Here is a 12,426-nt window from a genome sequence, read left to right as displayed (position 1 = left end):
AAAATTTGATGAGCATGACATTTATAACTTTATCTAAGTCAATAATAAAAAATTTAAATAGCACAGGCCCACACACAGGTCCTTGGGGCACTCCACTGAAGATCACCTTCCAGAAGTCACTGAACCAGCTCCTAATAATTACTTAACCAGGTCACAGAAAGGCAGAATATTAAAGCTGAAAGGGATACTTAATTTTCAGTATGAGGAAGTGGAGTCTCAGAAAAAAAGTGATCCATCCCTGGTCATATAGCTATGTCCTGGCAGAGCTGGATCTCTGCTTTCCTGATACACAGTGTCTTTTCAGTATTGCATATAAGCTCCATAATTTTTTTTAAATAAAGAAGAATTCAAATAAAATAACCAAATTTGATTTTTTCAATAGTTTATCACATGTCTGATTTCTAAATATACTTTAAAATATTTATTTTTAACATTCACTTAAAATTTCTTTGTATGTGTTTTAAATTCTCTCCAATTCTTTCAACCCTCCCCCACCCAGTGAGAAGGCAAGAAATTTAATATTATTTATACATGTGAAATCATGCTTAGAATATTTTCACATTAACCATATTGAAAAAAAAGTAAGAAAAATAATATGAAAAATTATTTGCTTCAATTTGCATTCAGATTCTATCAGTTCTTTCTTTGGAGGTGGACAGCATTTGTCATCATAAGTTCTTCAGAATTGTCTGGGATCATTCTATTGATCAGAATAGCTAAGTCATTCACAATTGATGATCCTTAAAATATTGCTGTTACTGTGTACAATGTTCTCCTGGTTGTTCCCACTTTGCTTTGCATCAGTTCATAAAAGTCTTTCCAGGTTTTTCTGAAAGAATAGTGCTAGTCGTTTCTTATAGAACAGTAGTACTCCATAACAATCATATATTACAACTAGCACAGTCATTCCCCAATTGATGGGCTGTAATGTTAATGAGAGTTGTCTGATTAGGGGAGGCTTGTTATGTAAGAGTTTATGTTTTTCACCGATGCATTAATTGTTGTTGTTGTGTTCATCTTTCATTTTTAAAGAAGACCATGACATCAGAGAAATGATGACATGACTTGCACTTGACTTTGTTTTGAATGAGGGAAGGCTGTGCAAAGTCACCAGCCTCACTTTCTCCTCCTGAGCCTTCTGGATCCAATGACCAGATATTCATCAGGATGACAGGAAACAGTGCCTCCCCCATTAATAGACCTCAGGTGAATTCCATTAAGGGAAGCTTGATTAGGGGAGATTTTTTTTATAGGAAGGCCCACACCTTGTGTTAATTGTTATTGAGACAATAACAATTAGACCTTGAGAAGTTGTGATATCTTCTGGCTCTGAAAAGTGTATGTATACTCTGAAGTGAGGTTTTGATTTGGGGCTTGCTGTTTGGAAGATTTGTGTGCCAGATGAGACTCTCAGTGGCCATTAAGGACTCTTTCCCCCCTCCCCTGCATCTTCTGGGGCTCCCCCCCCATCTTTGAAAACCCAGATGTTGGTGTTTCTCTTTCTAGTAACTATGTATGTATATAACGGTCAGACAGTTGGAAGTTCTGTCTGTTGGTCTTTATTTCTCTGTTTGTGTTTTCTCTGTTGGTGAACGTAATTAAAGTAGATTGTTGACTCCTTTAAAGTTGCGTTCGTTAGAAAAACAGATCAAGAACCTGTGCCAGCAGCTCCTCCTGGATGTGTTAGAGTGCTTGCTGCTACATGGGCATTCTCTCAATGTCCAATTCTTTGCCAACACAAAAAGAGTTGCTCTAAATATTTTGTACATATGAATACTTTTCCTTTTTCTTTGATCTTTTTGGAATACTAACCTGTTGGATGTATTGTTTAGTAAAGGGTTATGCACAATTTTATAGCCCTTTGGGCCAAGTTCAAATTGTTCTACAGAGTGGTTGTCTCAGTTTACAACTCCATCAAAAGTGCATTTGGTGTTCCAATTTCTCCATGTTCTCTCCAACATTTCTTATTTTCCTTTTCTGTCATATTATCCAATCTGATAGGTGTGAGGTGGTATCTCAGAGTTGTTTTACTTTTTATTTCCTTAATTTAGAGTGAGTTAGAGCATTTTTTTCTTAAGGCTATTGATAGCTTTGATTTCTTCTGCCTGTACATATCCTATGAATATCCATCAATTAGGGAACAATTTATATTCTTATAAGTTTGATTCATTTCTCTATACATTTGAGAAATGAGAAATTTCTCTATACATTTCATAAGAGAAAGATATTGCAATTTCTCTCTCTTTCCCCCCACCCTCCCCACAGTTTCCTGGTTCCCTTCTAATCTTGGCTACACTGGTCTTTGTGAAAAACCTTTTTAATTTTTAATTCTGTGTAATCAGAATCATCCATTTTACTTCTAATAAAACATTTTTGCTTGATCATAAATTCTTCCTTTATCCATAAAAGTGACAAGTAAATTTTTCCATGTTCCCCTGTGATGGCAATCAAATTAGAATCTTTTGTTGTTTTTGTTTTGCTATAAGTGTCTCTGATTGCATAATGTGATTAAGGAGGATATTTCCCACCCATTGATGGGTCTGCTCATTGTGGGAAGCTTGATTATGGGAGTTGTTTTATAGGAGGATCCCAAGTACCTTTTGTTTTTTTCTATTGAGGCACTGGGTCAGAAAGCCCTGTGGCTCTAAAAAAGGTATAAATAATCTTAGGGTGAGGTTTTACTTTGGGGCTTAGTTTTTGTAAGAAGACTTGAGTGCTAGACTCTGGGAAGCCACTTTAAGGAGACCCCAGCTTTGAAAACCCAGATGTCAGTGCTTCCCTCTTTGGTAACTATGGTCAGACAGTTGGACCTGTTTGCTGAATTATAGTCAGGCAGAGGAACCCATGTATGTTGACTTTTTGATTTCTCTGTATTTTCTTTGAAGTTCAGGGTGTTGACTCCCCAGAACTAGGTGAACGATATATGTGTTGGGTTAAAGGAATGATACATGTGCTTGATTTAAGCGATTGTTAACCCCTCAAAAGTTGCCTTTCCTTTTGTGAATGCAGATCTGTGATAGATTCCCCTGTATATGTTGGAGTGCTTACTGTTACATCCTCTAATCTGCTTATAATATCCCCTTTTTTGTCTAAATTATGTTTCCATTTTGACCTTATCTGGGTATATGGTATGAGGTGTTGGTGTATACCTAGTTGCTTCAGCTGTTTTCCTGTTTTCCCAGTTATTTTCATCAAATCATTCTTGTCTCCAAAATTTGGATCTTTGTGCTTATTAAACACTAGATGACCCTGTTATTTACTACCATGTATTGTATACCTAATCTATTCCACTGATCTACTACTCTTTTTCTTAGCCAGTAAGAGATTGTTTTAATGATTACCATTTTGTAATACAGTTTGAAATCTGCTAGTCTACCTTCTTTCACATTTGTCAATGTTATCTTTGATATTCTTGGCATTTTATTCTTCCAGATAAATATTGCTATTATTTTTTCTATCTCTATGAAATTATTCTGTGGTAGTCTGATTGATGTGGCACTGAATAAATAAATTTAGATAGAATTGTCATTTTTTTTAAATATTGGATCAGCTTACGCATAAACAATTAATAATCCTCCGATTGTTTAGATCTCGCTTTATTTGTATGAAAAGTGTCTTGTATTGTGTTCATATAGTTCTTGGGTTTTTCTTGTCAGGTATACTGTGACATATTTTTTATTATTTGCAGTTGCAATGACTGGAATTTCTCTTCGTGATGGACTTTGTTGATAATACATGGATGATGATTTCTGTGAGTTTATTTTATATCCTACAGCTTTACTAAAATTGTTGATTGTTTCAACTAGTTTTTTAGTTAATTCTCTAGATTTCTGTAAGTACACTATCATGTTCTCATCAAAGAGTGATAGTTTTGCTCCCTCATTGACTATTCTAATTTCTTCAATTTTTTCTTGTCTTACTGCTATCATTAACATTTCTAGTAAAATATTGAATAACGGTGATGAAAATAGACATCCTTGTACCACCTCTGCTCTTAGTTATTTGATTTCTGTTGGTTTTGTTAGTGATACAATTGGGTCAATTATACTGATAGTTTCCCTATTATTGAACCAGCCTGCATTCCTGGTATAAGTCCCACCTGGTCAAAGTGTGTAATCTTTGTGATATATTATTATAATCTCCTTGCTAGCATTTTATTTGAAATTTTTGCATCAATATTTATTAGAGAAATTGATGCACAGTTTCTCTCCTTTTTTTTTCTTGGTTTAAGTTTCAAAGCTCTCTTTTTGTCATAAAACTATTTTGTTATGACTCCTTCTTTGCCTATTTCCCCAAATAGTTTATATCATATTGGAATTAATTGTTTTTTAAATGTTTGATAGGATTCACTTGTGAATCCATCTGGTCCTGGAGATTGTTTCTTAAGGAGTCTCACTGATTGTTTCTTCCATTTCTTTTTCTAAATTATTTAAATATTCTATTTCCTCTTCTATTTATCTGGGTAATTTACCTTTCCATAAATATTCATCCATTTCACTTAGATTGTCAGATTTATTGGCATATAATTGGGCAAAATAGCACCCAGTAATTGCTTTAATTTCCTCTTACTTGCTGATGAATTCACACTTTTCATTTTTGAAATGGCAGTTTGATTTTCTTCTTTCTTTTAAAAATCTAATTAACCAATGGTTTATCAATTTTATTTTTTAAATGATACAATTTACTAATTTTATTTATTGGCTCAATGTTTTTCTTTGATTTAAACTTTTTACTCTCTCCTTTGATTCTCAGGATTTCCAATTTAGTATTTAAATGAGAATTTTAAATTTATTCCTTTCCTATTTTTAAAAATTATGTTCCCAATTTATTGATTTCTCTTTCTGTATTTTATTGATGTAAACATTTAGAGATGTAAATTTTTTCCTGTATATTGCTTTGGCTGCATCTCATAAATTTTTATATGTTGTCTTGTTTTCATTCTCTCTAATTAAATTATTTGTTGTTTCTATGATTTATTCTTTGATTCATTCATTCCTTAGGATTAGATTATTCTGTTTCAATTAATTTTAAATTTCTTTTTCCACAACTCTTTATTGAATCTAAATTTATTGTATTATATTTTGAAAAGGATGAATTTATTGCTTTCCTGAATTTGTTTGTGTTGTTTTTATGCCCTAACACATGATCAGTTTTTTTGAAAGTGCTGTGTTCAGCTAACTAAAAGTTACAATCCTTTCTATTTCCATTCAGTTTTCTCCAGGGAGCTATAATATGTAACTTTTGTAAAATTCTATTCATCTCTTTAACTACTTTCATATTTAATTTATCATTATATGTATCTCATTCTGAGAGGGGAAAGTTCCCCTTTACTGTCTATTTACTCCTCTAACTCATTTAGTTTTTAAGAATTTGCATGCTATGCTATGTGGTACATATGTGTCAGTACTGGTATTGCTTCATTGTCTATGACACCTTTTAGCAAAATGTAGTTTCCCTGCAAATCTCATTTAATTAGATCTATTTTTGCTTTTGCTTTGTCTGAAAGCATGATTGCTACTTCTGCCATTTTGTGAATCACCAAAAACATAATAGATTCCATTCCAGCCTATACATATACTTCGGGTCATGCTATAAGCAGATAATCCAAGAGGATAGACTCTTAACATTTTTGTGTCCAAAAAAGTGAAATTAAAACTGAAAGACAGAAGAAAGTACCTCATTTCTACTTGTTTTGGCAAATATTTAGCAAAACTAAAATATTTGCATAAATATCCAGGTTTCTGAATTATGCTTTAACATTTGAAGGGTCTTTTTATGTCACTTTGCATTTTTCTCCAACATAGGGATTATTAAAGAATTTTTAGCCATTATAGAGTAGGGAATTAAACACAGATGAAGGTTCGTATTCCGAAACCCTTAATATCTTAACACTAACTTGATAGGTCTTAGTTTCATGCTTTATGTAGCCAGATGGCACAGTGGATAGAGAGCTAGGTCTGGATACAGGAAGCTCTGTATCCTTAGGACATTTAATAGTTGTGCGCATGTTGTTTGCTTCAGTTTCCTTAAATGTAAAATCAGTATAATAATATTGTCAACTCTCCAGGGTTGTTCTAAGAATCAAGTGAGATAATATTTGCAGTGACTAGCATAGTGCCTGGCACATAGTTGGGACTTACTGTATACTTGTTTCTTTTCTTTCTTCCTTGGAGACTGAGTCCATATAAACCTGGGAGAAACTGAAGTTAGTCAAGAAACTCTTCCATCTGGCATTTAAAGTCCTCAACCTTCTGATTCCTGCCTATATGCCCAAAAATATCATATTATTCCCTTTCATCCACTTGCCATTCCAACTAAACTAGATTGTTCACTGTTTTTTCTCTTTAGGTCTTATGACAGACGGGCCCCCATCTTTAAAATATATCCCTTAGCATCATAATCTAAATACAGGAATCATGTCTTTCATAAGGGCTTCCTTGATTCTTGCCGGTTGTTTATTCTCTCTTTATAAAATTGTGTTGTATTTACATACATGTGTGTATACATGCATGCATATGATACATGCGTACATTTGAATTCTGTTTGTGTCATTCATTGTGTAATTTATTCTGAGCAAATCATTTAATCACTCAATGGTCTTGGTAGCTCTCCAAGATTATAAATTGTAGGGCCGTTTTTGACCTGAATTGACACTTACTCATCCAGAAGTCCCTTATATCATGAAATCTCAGATCTAGTCCTTCTCTCTATATTCATTTTGTACAAAGATATTTAAGTGTTTGCTTTAGGGAATAATTTTAGAAAACCATTGGCAAACAGCTCAGACACAATCCTAGTTTGAGCAGTGAATTAGGTAAAGGAGAGAAAAGGGGTTTTCTGCAGCCTAAAGTTGTGCTGACCGGGAGAAATTGAAAAAGCAAACTGAGGAAGAGGACGCTAATTTACTAGGCTTTATTTCTTTGTTCAATTTTAGAATTGAACTTAAATCTGGATCTTCTTAAGACTACAAATTATAGAGAGGGTGCTGACCTGAATTAGTAGAGGAAATTTCCTTTTCTGGTAGTTCCTTTTACTAATAAAATAATATGTCTATTACCTATTGTTATTTTAGGATAGAGTTGACTTTGGAATAAAATTTCTGAACCTGTGGGCTCAATAAGAGGGGTGCCAGGAAATGGAAAATTTGTGAAATAACCTTAGGGTTTATTATAAAATGAATAAGTCCACGCCAGGACCACCTCTCCTCCTTACCTGCCACCTCAGATATTCTAGCCTCACACAAACTAGATATCATTTAATGATACAATGGAAAGTGCACTGGACTTGGATAGGGAGGATCTATGCTCAAATACCACCTCCGTCACTCTATATGCGTAACCTTGATCAAAGTCACTTAGCATCTCAGCTTTCATTTCCTCACCTGTCAAATCATAACTTTGTATTGATTGACCACACAAGCCTCTCTTTGCTATCCATTTATTGTCCTTTGGGTTAAATCTATCCTGGAAATCAACCCAACATGGTCAATCTGTTTCTTTTTGGAGTGCTATGTTTTGCCATTTATGTTATGGACTTTGCCTTTTGGCTATAGAAATCACACAGACAATCCCCCCCTTCTCTCTATGAGGCAATATTGTTCAGGAAATTTCTTTTTCTAGAAGTTCCAATCCCCAAACTATTAAACTTGAGAATACTCTGACTTGAGGTTACCTGTGAGCTATTCCTCAAAGCTGGTGCTGCCTAGAAAACTCATTTCTTTGGTTAGATTCTGGGATCAAAGTTGACAAGGAAATCAGAACTTTCTCTGCAGAGGAGGCTGGATTTCAAGAACATTGTTCATGAAGTCCTCTGCAGTTTGAAATTGTTTGATTCCCCCATCCATTCCCCAGGAGTTCAGCAAAAGAGTGCCCCATCAGTACTAAATTAATGTGCCAGTACAGAGTACTCTTTAAAAGGATACAGAAAAATGTAGACTCAAGATTTTAGTTCAGTCTGGTGCATGGCATTCAGGATTGATGGTGAACTAGAACTCATGGAGGTTAATACTTTCTCTGATTCAACTAGCACAGACTCTTCTTACTCTAGCCTTGGCTAGCCCATCAAGGATCCAATGAGGATTCTTGTGAGGAGCATCTCTGCCATCAATCTGCCTTAGAGCCCTCTTCATTTCTGATGGCCACAATCTTCTCCTGTAATCACATCTCTTCTCACTTCCTCTTGCCATTTTCTAGCCAAAGCCCAGAAAAGGACATAGATAAGTCCTTTAACCCTCTTTACGTTTCATTTTCCTAATAAACAGATAAATATTTAGTCTCACTAAATATTTTGGTTTCACATTTCCAAATGCCTGCTGGACATTTCCACCTGAATGTCCAAGAGTTACCTCAAACTTGTCCAAAACAGAATTCATGATCCTCTCCCTTTAACCCACTTCACCTCCTAAAGTCTCTGTTTTTGTCAAGGGCATTTTTTTTCCTGGTCATTACAGTTCACAACCTAGGAGTGAAATTCTACTTTTCTCTACCATTCAGGTTTATTATCTAATCAGTCTTGTTGATTCTGCCTCCTCAACATCTTTCACATCTATCCCTTTCTCTCCATTCACACTATTTGACACCTTCATTTATGTCACACCCTTATTCAGGTCTTCATTGTTTCATACCTCGATAAATGTGATGGCTCCTTTATTGGTCTCTTTATAACCAGTTTCTTCCCTCTCTAATCTGTCTGCTGCTGACCTGCCAAATTGATGCTTCTTAAGCACTCTGACCACGCCAATCCCATGCTCAAGGTGGTACAGTGGCATCCTGTTGTCTCCAAAATGAAATGCACACTACTCTATTTAGCATTTTTAGACCATCCCAACCTGGTTTCAGTCTATCCTTCCAGCCTGATTTCACATGACCTTATCTTGTTTTACATTTTAGCCAATCTGGCCTGTTTGATATTCTCCATATAGGACAATACATCTTCCTTCATGGTTTTGCATAGATTTCCTACCCCAATTCCCATGCCTCCCATGTCTGGAATGCTCTTCTTCCTTACTTCCACCCCTTTAAATCCCAAGTTCCCTTCTTGGCTCAATTCAATTGGTTCCTCCTACATGAAGCCCTTCTTAATCCTCCCAGAGCTTGCTTGAAATATGAAGTAAATACAAAATATATATACAAATAAATACAAATATATATGAAGTGTGTGTATATATGCATAATGTATATGCATGTATATGCACATAAACACATATGTATGTGTGTGTGCGCATGTATATAATGTAAGCTCCCTGAGTGAATTATTTCCTTTTCAGTTTTATTCTTAACACCTAAAATAATGAAGACTAATAAATAGCCTACTGAACAAAGCTGGAAAAGATCTGCTATCTATTCCTCATCTCCTACCTCCATGCCTCTGCACAAGTGCTTAGAAACCAAGTGGCTCCTCTAGGATTAAGTACTTAGCTAGGCATTTCCAGACTTCCATGATCTCATTCTAATCTACACTTCTGGAGATTTCCTATTCCTTGTCTTCACATACTTTGAATTCCAGACAAACTGGCTGACCTACTGTATACAATTTCCCATCTCTGTATATTCAGAATGATTGTCCTCCATGCTTAGATTAAATAGCATCTTTTCTTTCAATGCTCAGTTAAAGACTGAGGTATTCACATGGGAAATTTTTCCTTCTAATTTGCTGGCATATTTTGTTTTGACAGATATCCAACAAACACTCAGTAAACCTTCTTACAAAGCACATTCCCTGAAAAATAGTTATTTCATCAATTATTTAGCATCTTTGACAACATGGTACTTTAATATTTCATGTTTTTGATATTTGATAAAAATTTTGATCTTTATAAAAATGTTTTGTATTTGAGCAGAATTTTGTCCTGCCGTGCTGACTTTATTTAAGTAGTTGTACCCGTTGTGTGAATTTGTTCTTTTGGATCTGATGAAGCCTTTGCTGATTTTACCACTTGTTGCTTGTTGCATTGTCTTGTATTTACATATTCATGTAGATGTTGTATTTACCAAGTAATAATAACAACCGGCTCTTATGGAGTAGTTTGAGGTTTGCAAAGCTCTTTACTTATCTTGCTTGAACGTAAACTTCTTGATGACAGAGGTTGTTTTATTTTTGTGTCTCTTATCCCTCACACCCATGAAAGCACACATCAGGTACTTAATAAATATTTACTTAATTGGATTCAATTGATGTGTTTACTGATATTTGACACTAAGTGTAATTATGTAACATTTCAAAATTATCCTTAATATGAAAAACTATTGTAGCGCATTGACATAATTCTTTAGAAAACATGTCTGGAATTTGCAGATAATTGACTTGTTTACTATTTAGTTCAAGAAGAATGACAAAACTTTTCAAGTATTCATATATGAACATATATATGGCTATCCTGATGGCTAATTTTGTTTTAGAAAACAAGACATTTAAATCTTTTTTTGTTTCTTATTAAAATTTTAAACATATTGCCATAATTTGTGTGATAGTCAGTCTGGAATGCATTGAGGATATCATATGTAGTGGTTTTAATTATCCTAAAAAGAATCAATGATTACTAAAAGTTCTCACTTCTTAAACACTTCTTAGATGCACCTTTATGAATGTTCTGCTAATTAAATGAAGCCTTATAGCAACTAGATTTTCCTTGTTGAGATCTATAGTAATTCAAAAGAGATTGGTTTGATAGCATATAGGAAAAACAAAATGGATGAAAAATGCCTCTTTTTTCAGTTTACAATGTATAGTTGGAGTTATTGCATCATAATATATGTTTGGAACATACAAAGAAGAGTGACAATGCATTGAGCCCAAAATTAAATAGTAGAAAAAGAACAGGTAAGATTGAAGTTTGGAAATTGCAAAAAAAATTTAACAACTGCAAGAAAAGATTCATTTTTCAACCTAAATATTTTCCTAGTAATATTCTATGATCATAAATCTAAGACCACTACCATCTCTAATAAAATAAAACTTCAGCTGACCCAAGAATCAATACATATCAATTCATGTTGATAAGGCTCCATGTGGGGCATGAGTATAGTGTTGTAACTAATACAACTGAGGAAATGTATAATAATAATGATATATATGTTTATATTTAAAAAGATGGGTCAGTCATGTAGCAAAAACAAAGGATAATAAATGACTAACTTGGGTGCTCCACTGACATCCTTGAGTTATGAAAAGACCTAGAGCAAGGCATAGTAGCTAGATCATGGGTCCATTTAAGGTACTGAAATAGTCCTAATTGGAGTCATATGGCTGTACATCACAGAACTCTTAAATCTCGGATAACTAAAAATGAAAATGACTTAAAGCATAATATGAAAATATATGATGGGTATCAGCAAAATGCATCTTGTTACCAATGACCATTAAGAAGTTAAATAAAAATTGAATCAAAGATATAACTGGAAAAGAAAGTGGATCTGTCAGGTATCTACAATGAGAGACAATAGATGACCAATTTGAATTACACATTAATACCTTATAGAATAAGAACATTTGAGTTCTTCCTCTTTTTTATAGATAAATTGTATATGAAAGATGAAAAGGACATAGAAAGGCTACAAATTTCACTGGTAAAGAGAATCAACATGTTGTATTATGAAAATGTTTCATTTTATGTAGTTATTAGACTGTAAATTCCTTGAGAGTAGGGACTTTTTTTGTTTTTATCTCCAGCACCTAACACGGTCCTTCCTTCCTTCCTTCCTTCCTTCCTTCCTTCCTTCCTTCCTTCCTTCCTTCCTTCCTTCCTTCCTTCCTTCCTTCCTTCTTTCCTTCCTTCCTCCCTCCCTTCCTTCCTTCCTTCCCTTCCCTTGGTTCACACACCTGAAAGTGCTCTGCCCAAAGGAATTTGATTGCTAAAGTCTCCCAAGATATCTCAAGGTTTACATACTACATTTCTCTCTTAAGGACAATGCCTTAAACCCAAATCACCCTGGCTTTCATCCACTGGTCAACAATAGGTCCCAGGTCAACCCCTGCTTGGTCATTATCTGAACCCTGATTGGCTCAGAGTGAATGTAAATAGCAAGTGTTTCTGCTTTGGCAGAAATCTTGATGTCTTCCCCTCCCAGATTAATTTTTTTTTCATTAGGTCAAAGAAGTCATCCTCTGCCTCATTTCTTACTCTTTTGCTAGCACTGTGAGTAATGAAAACAAGAAGATATAACTATCTACGTTCATGGAGCTTATTGCCTCATTTGGAAGATGAAAGATAAGCACATTAAGGTCTTATATTCATTTCAAAAGGAGTGTGGTATTAAGGAGCGAGAGAAAAAAAATGGAAGCAAAGAGTTCAATTATCAGGCTATAATAGGAATCCAGGTATGAGATGCTCTAGGTCTAAACTAGTGGGAAGGAAAAGTGAAGAACTGATATAAAGCATTTGAGAAGGAAAAACCAATAGGATTTGGTGACTGATTCAATATAAGCATT

The 12,426-nt window shown here is 34.5% G+C and overlaps 2 long non-coding RNA genes across 3 annotated transcripts in view; one reads left to right on the top strand and one right to left on the bottom strand.

Moving 5' to 3' along the window:
* The window catches only part of LOC140533620 (uncharacterized), a 55,294-nt gene that overhangs the window by 13,043 nt on the left and 29,825 nt on the right, over positions 1-12,426 (bottom strand). The gene's annotated exons all lie outside the window — the stretch shown is intronic.
* The window catches only part of LOC140533619 (uncharacterized), a 144,547-nt gene continuing 134,586 nt past the window's right edge, over positions 2,466-12,426 (top strand). For both annotated transcript variants that reach the window (XR_011977008.1, XR_011977006.1), the window contains exons 1-2: positions 2,466-2,846; positions 3,689-3,751. This is a non-coding gene — a long non-coding RNA (uncharacterized lncRNA). The remainder of the gene's footprint in view (positions 2,847-3,688; positions 3,752-12,426) is intronic.

Source organism: Notamacropus eugenii, chromosome 3 (genome assembly GCF_028372415.1).
Source record: "Notamacropus eugenii isolate mMacEug1 chromosome 3, mMacEug1.pri_v2, whole genome shotgun sequence".
NCBI classification, from domain to species: Eukaryota; Metazoa; Chordata; class Mammalia; order Diprotodontia; family Macropodidae; genus Notamacropus; species Notamacropus eugenii.
Note: the sequence above shows the minus strand (reverse complement) of the source record. Positions and strands in the feature narration are given on the sequence as shown.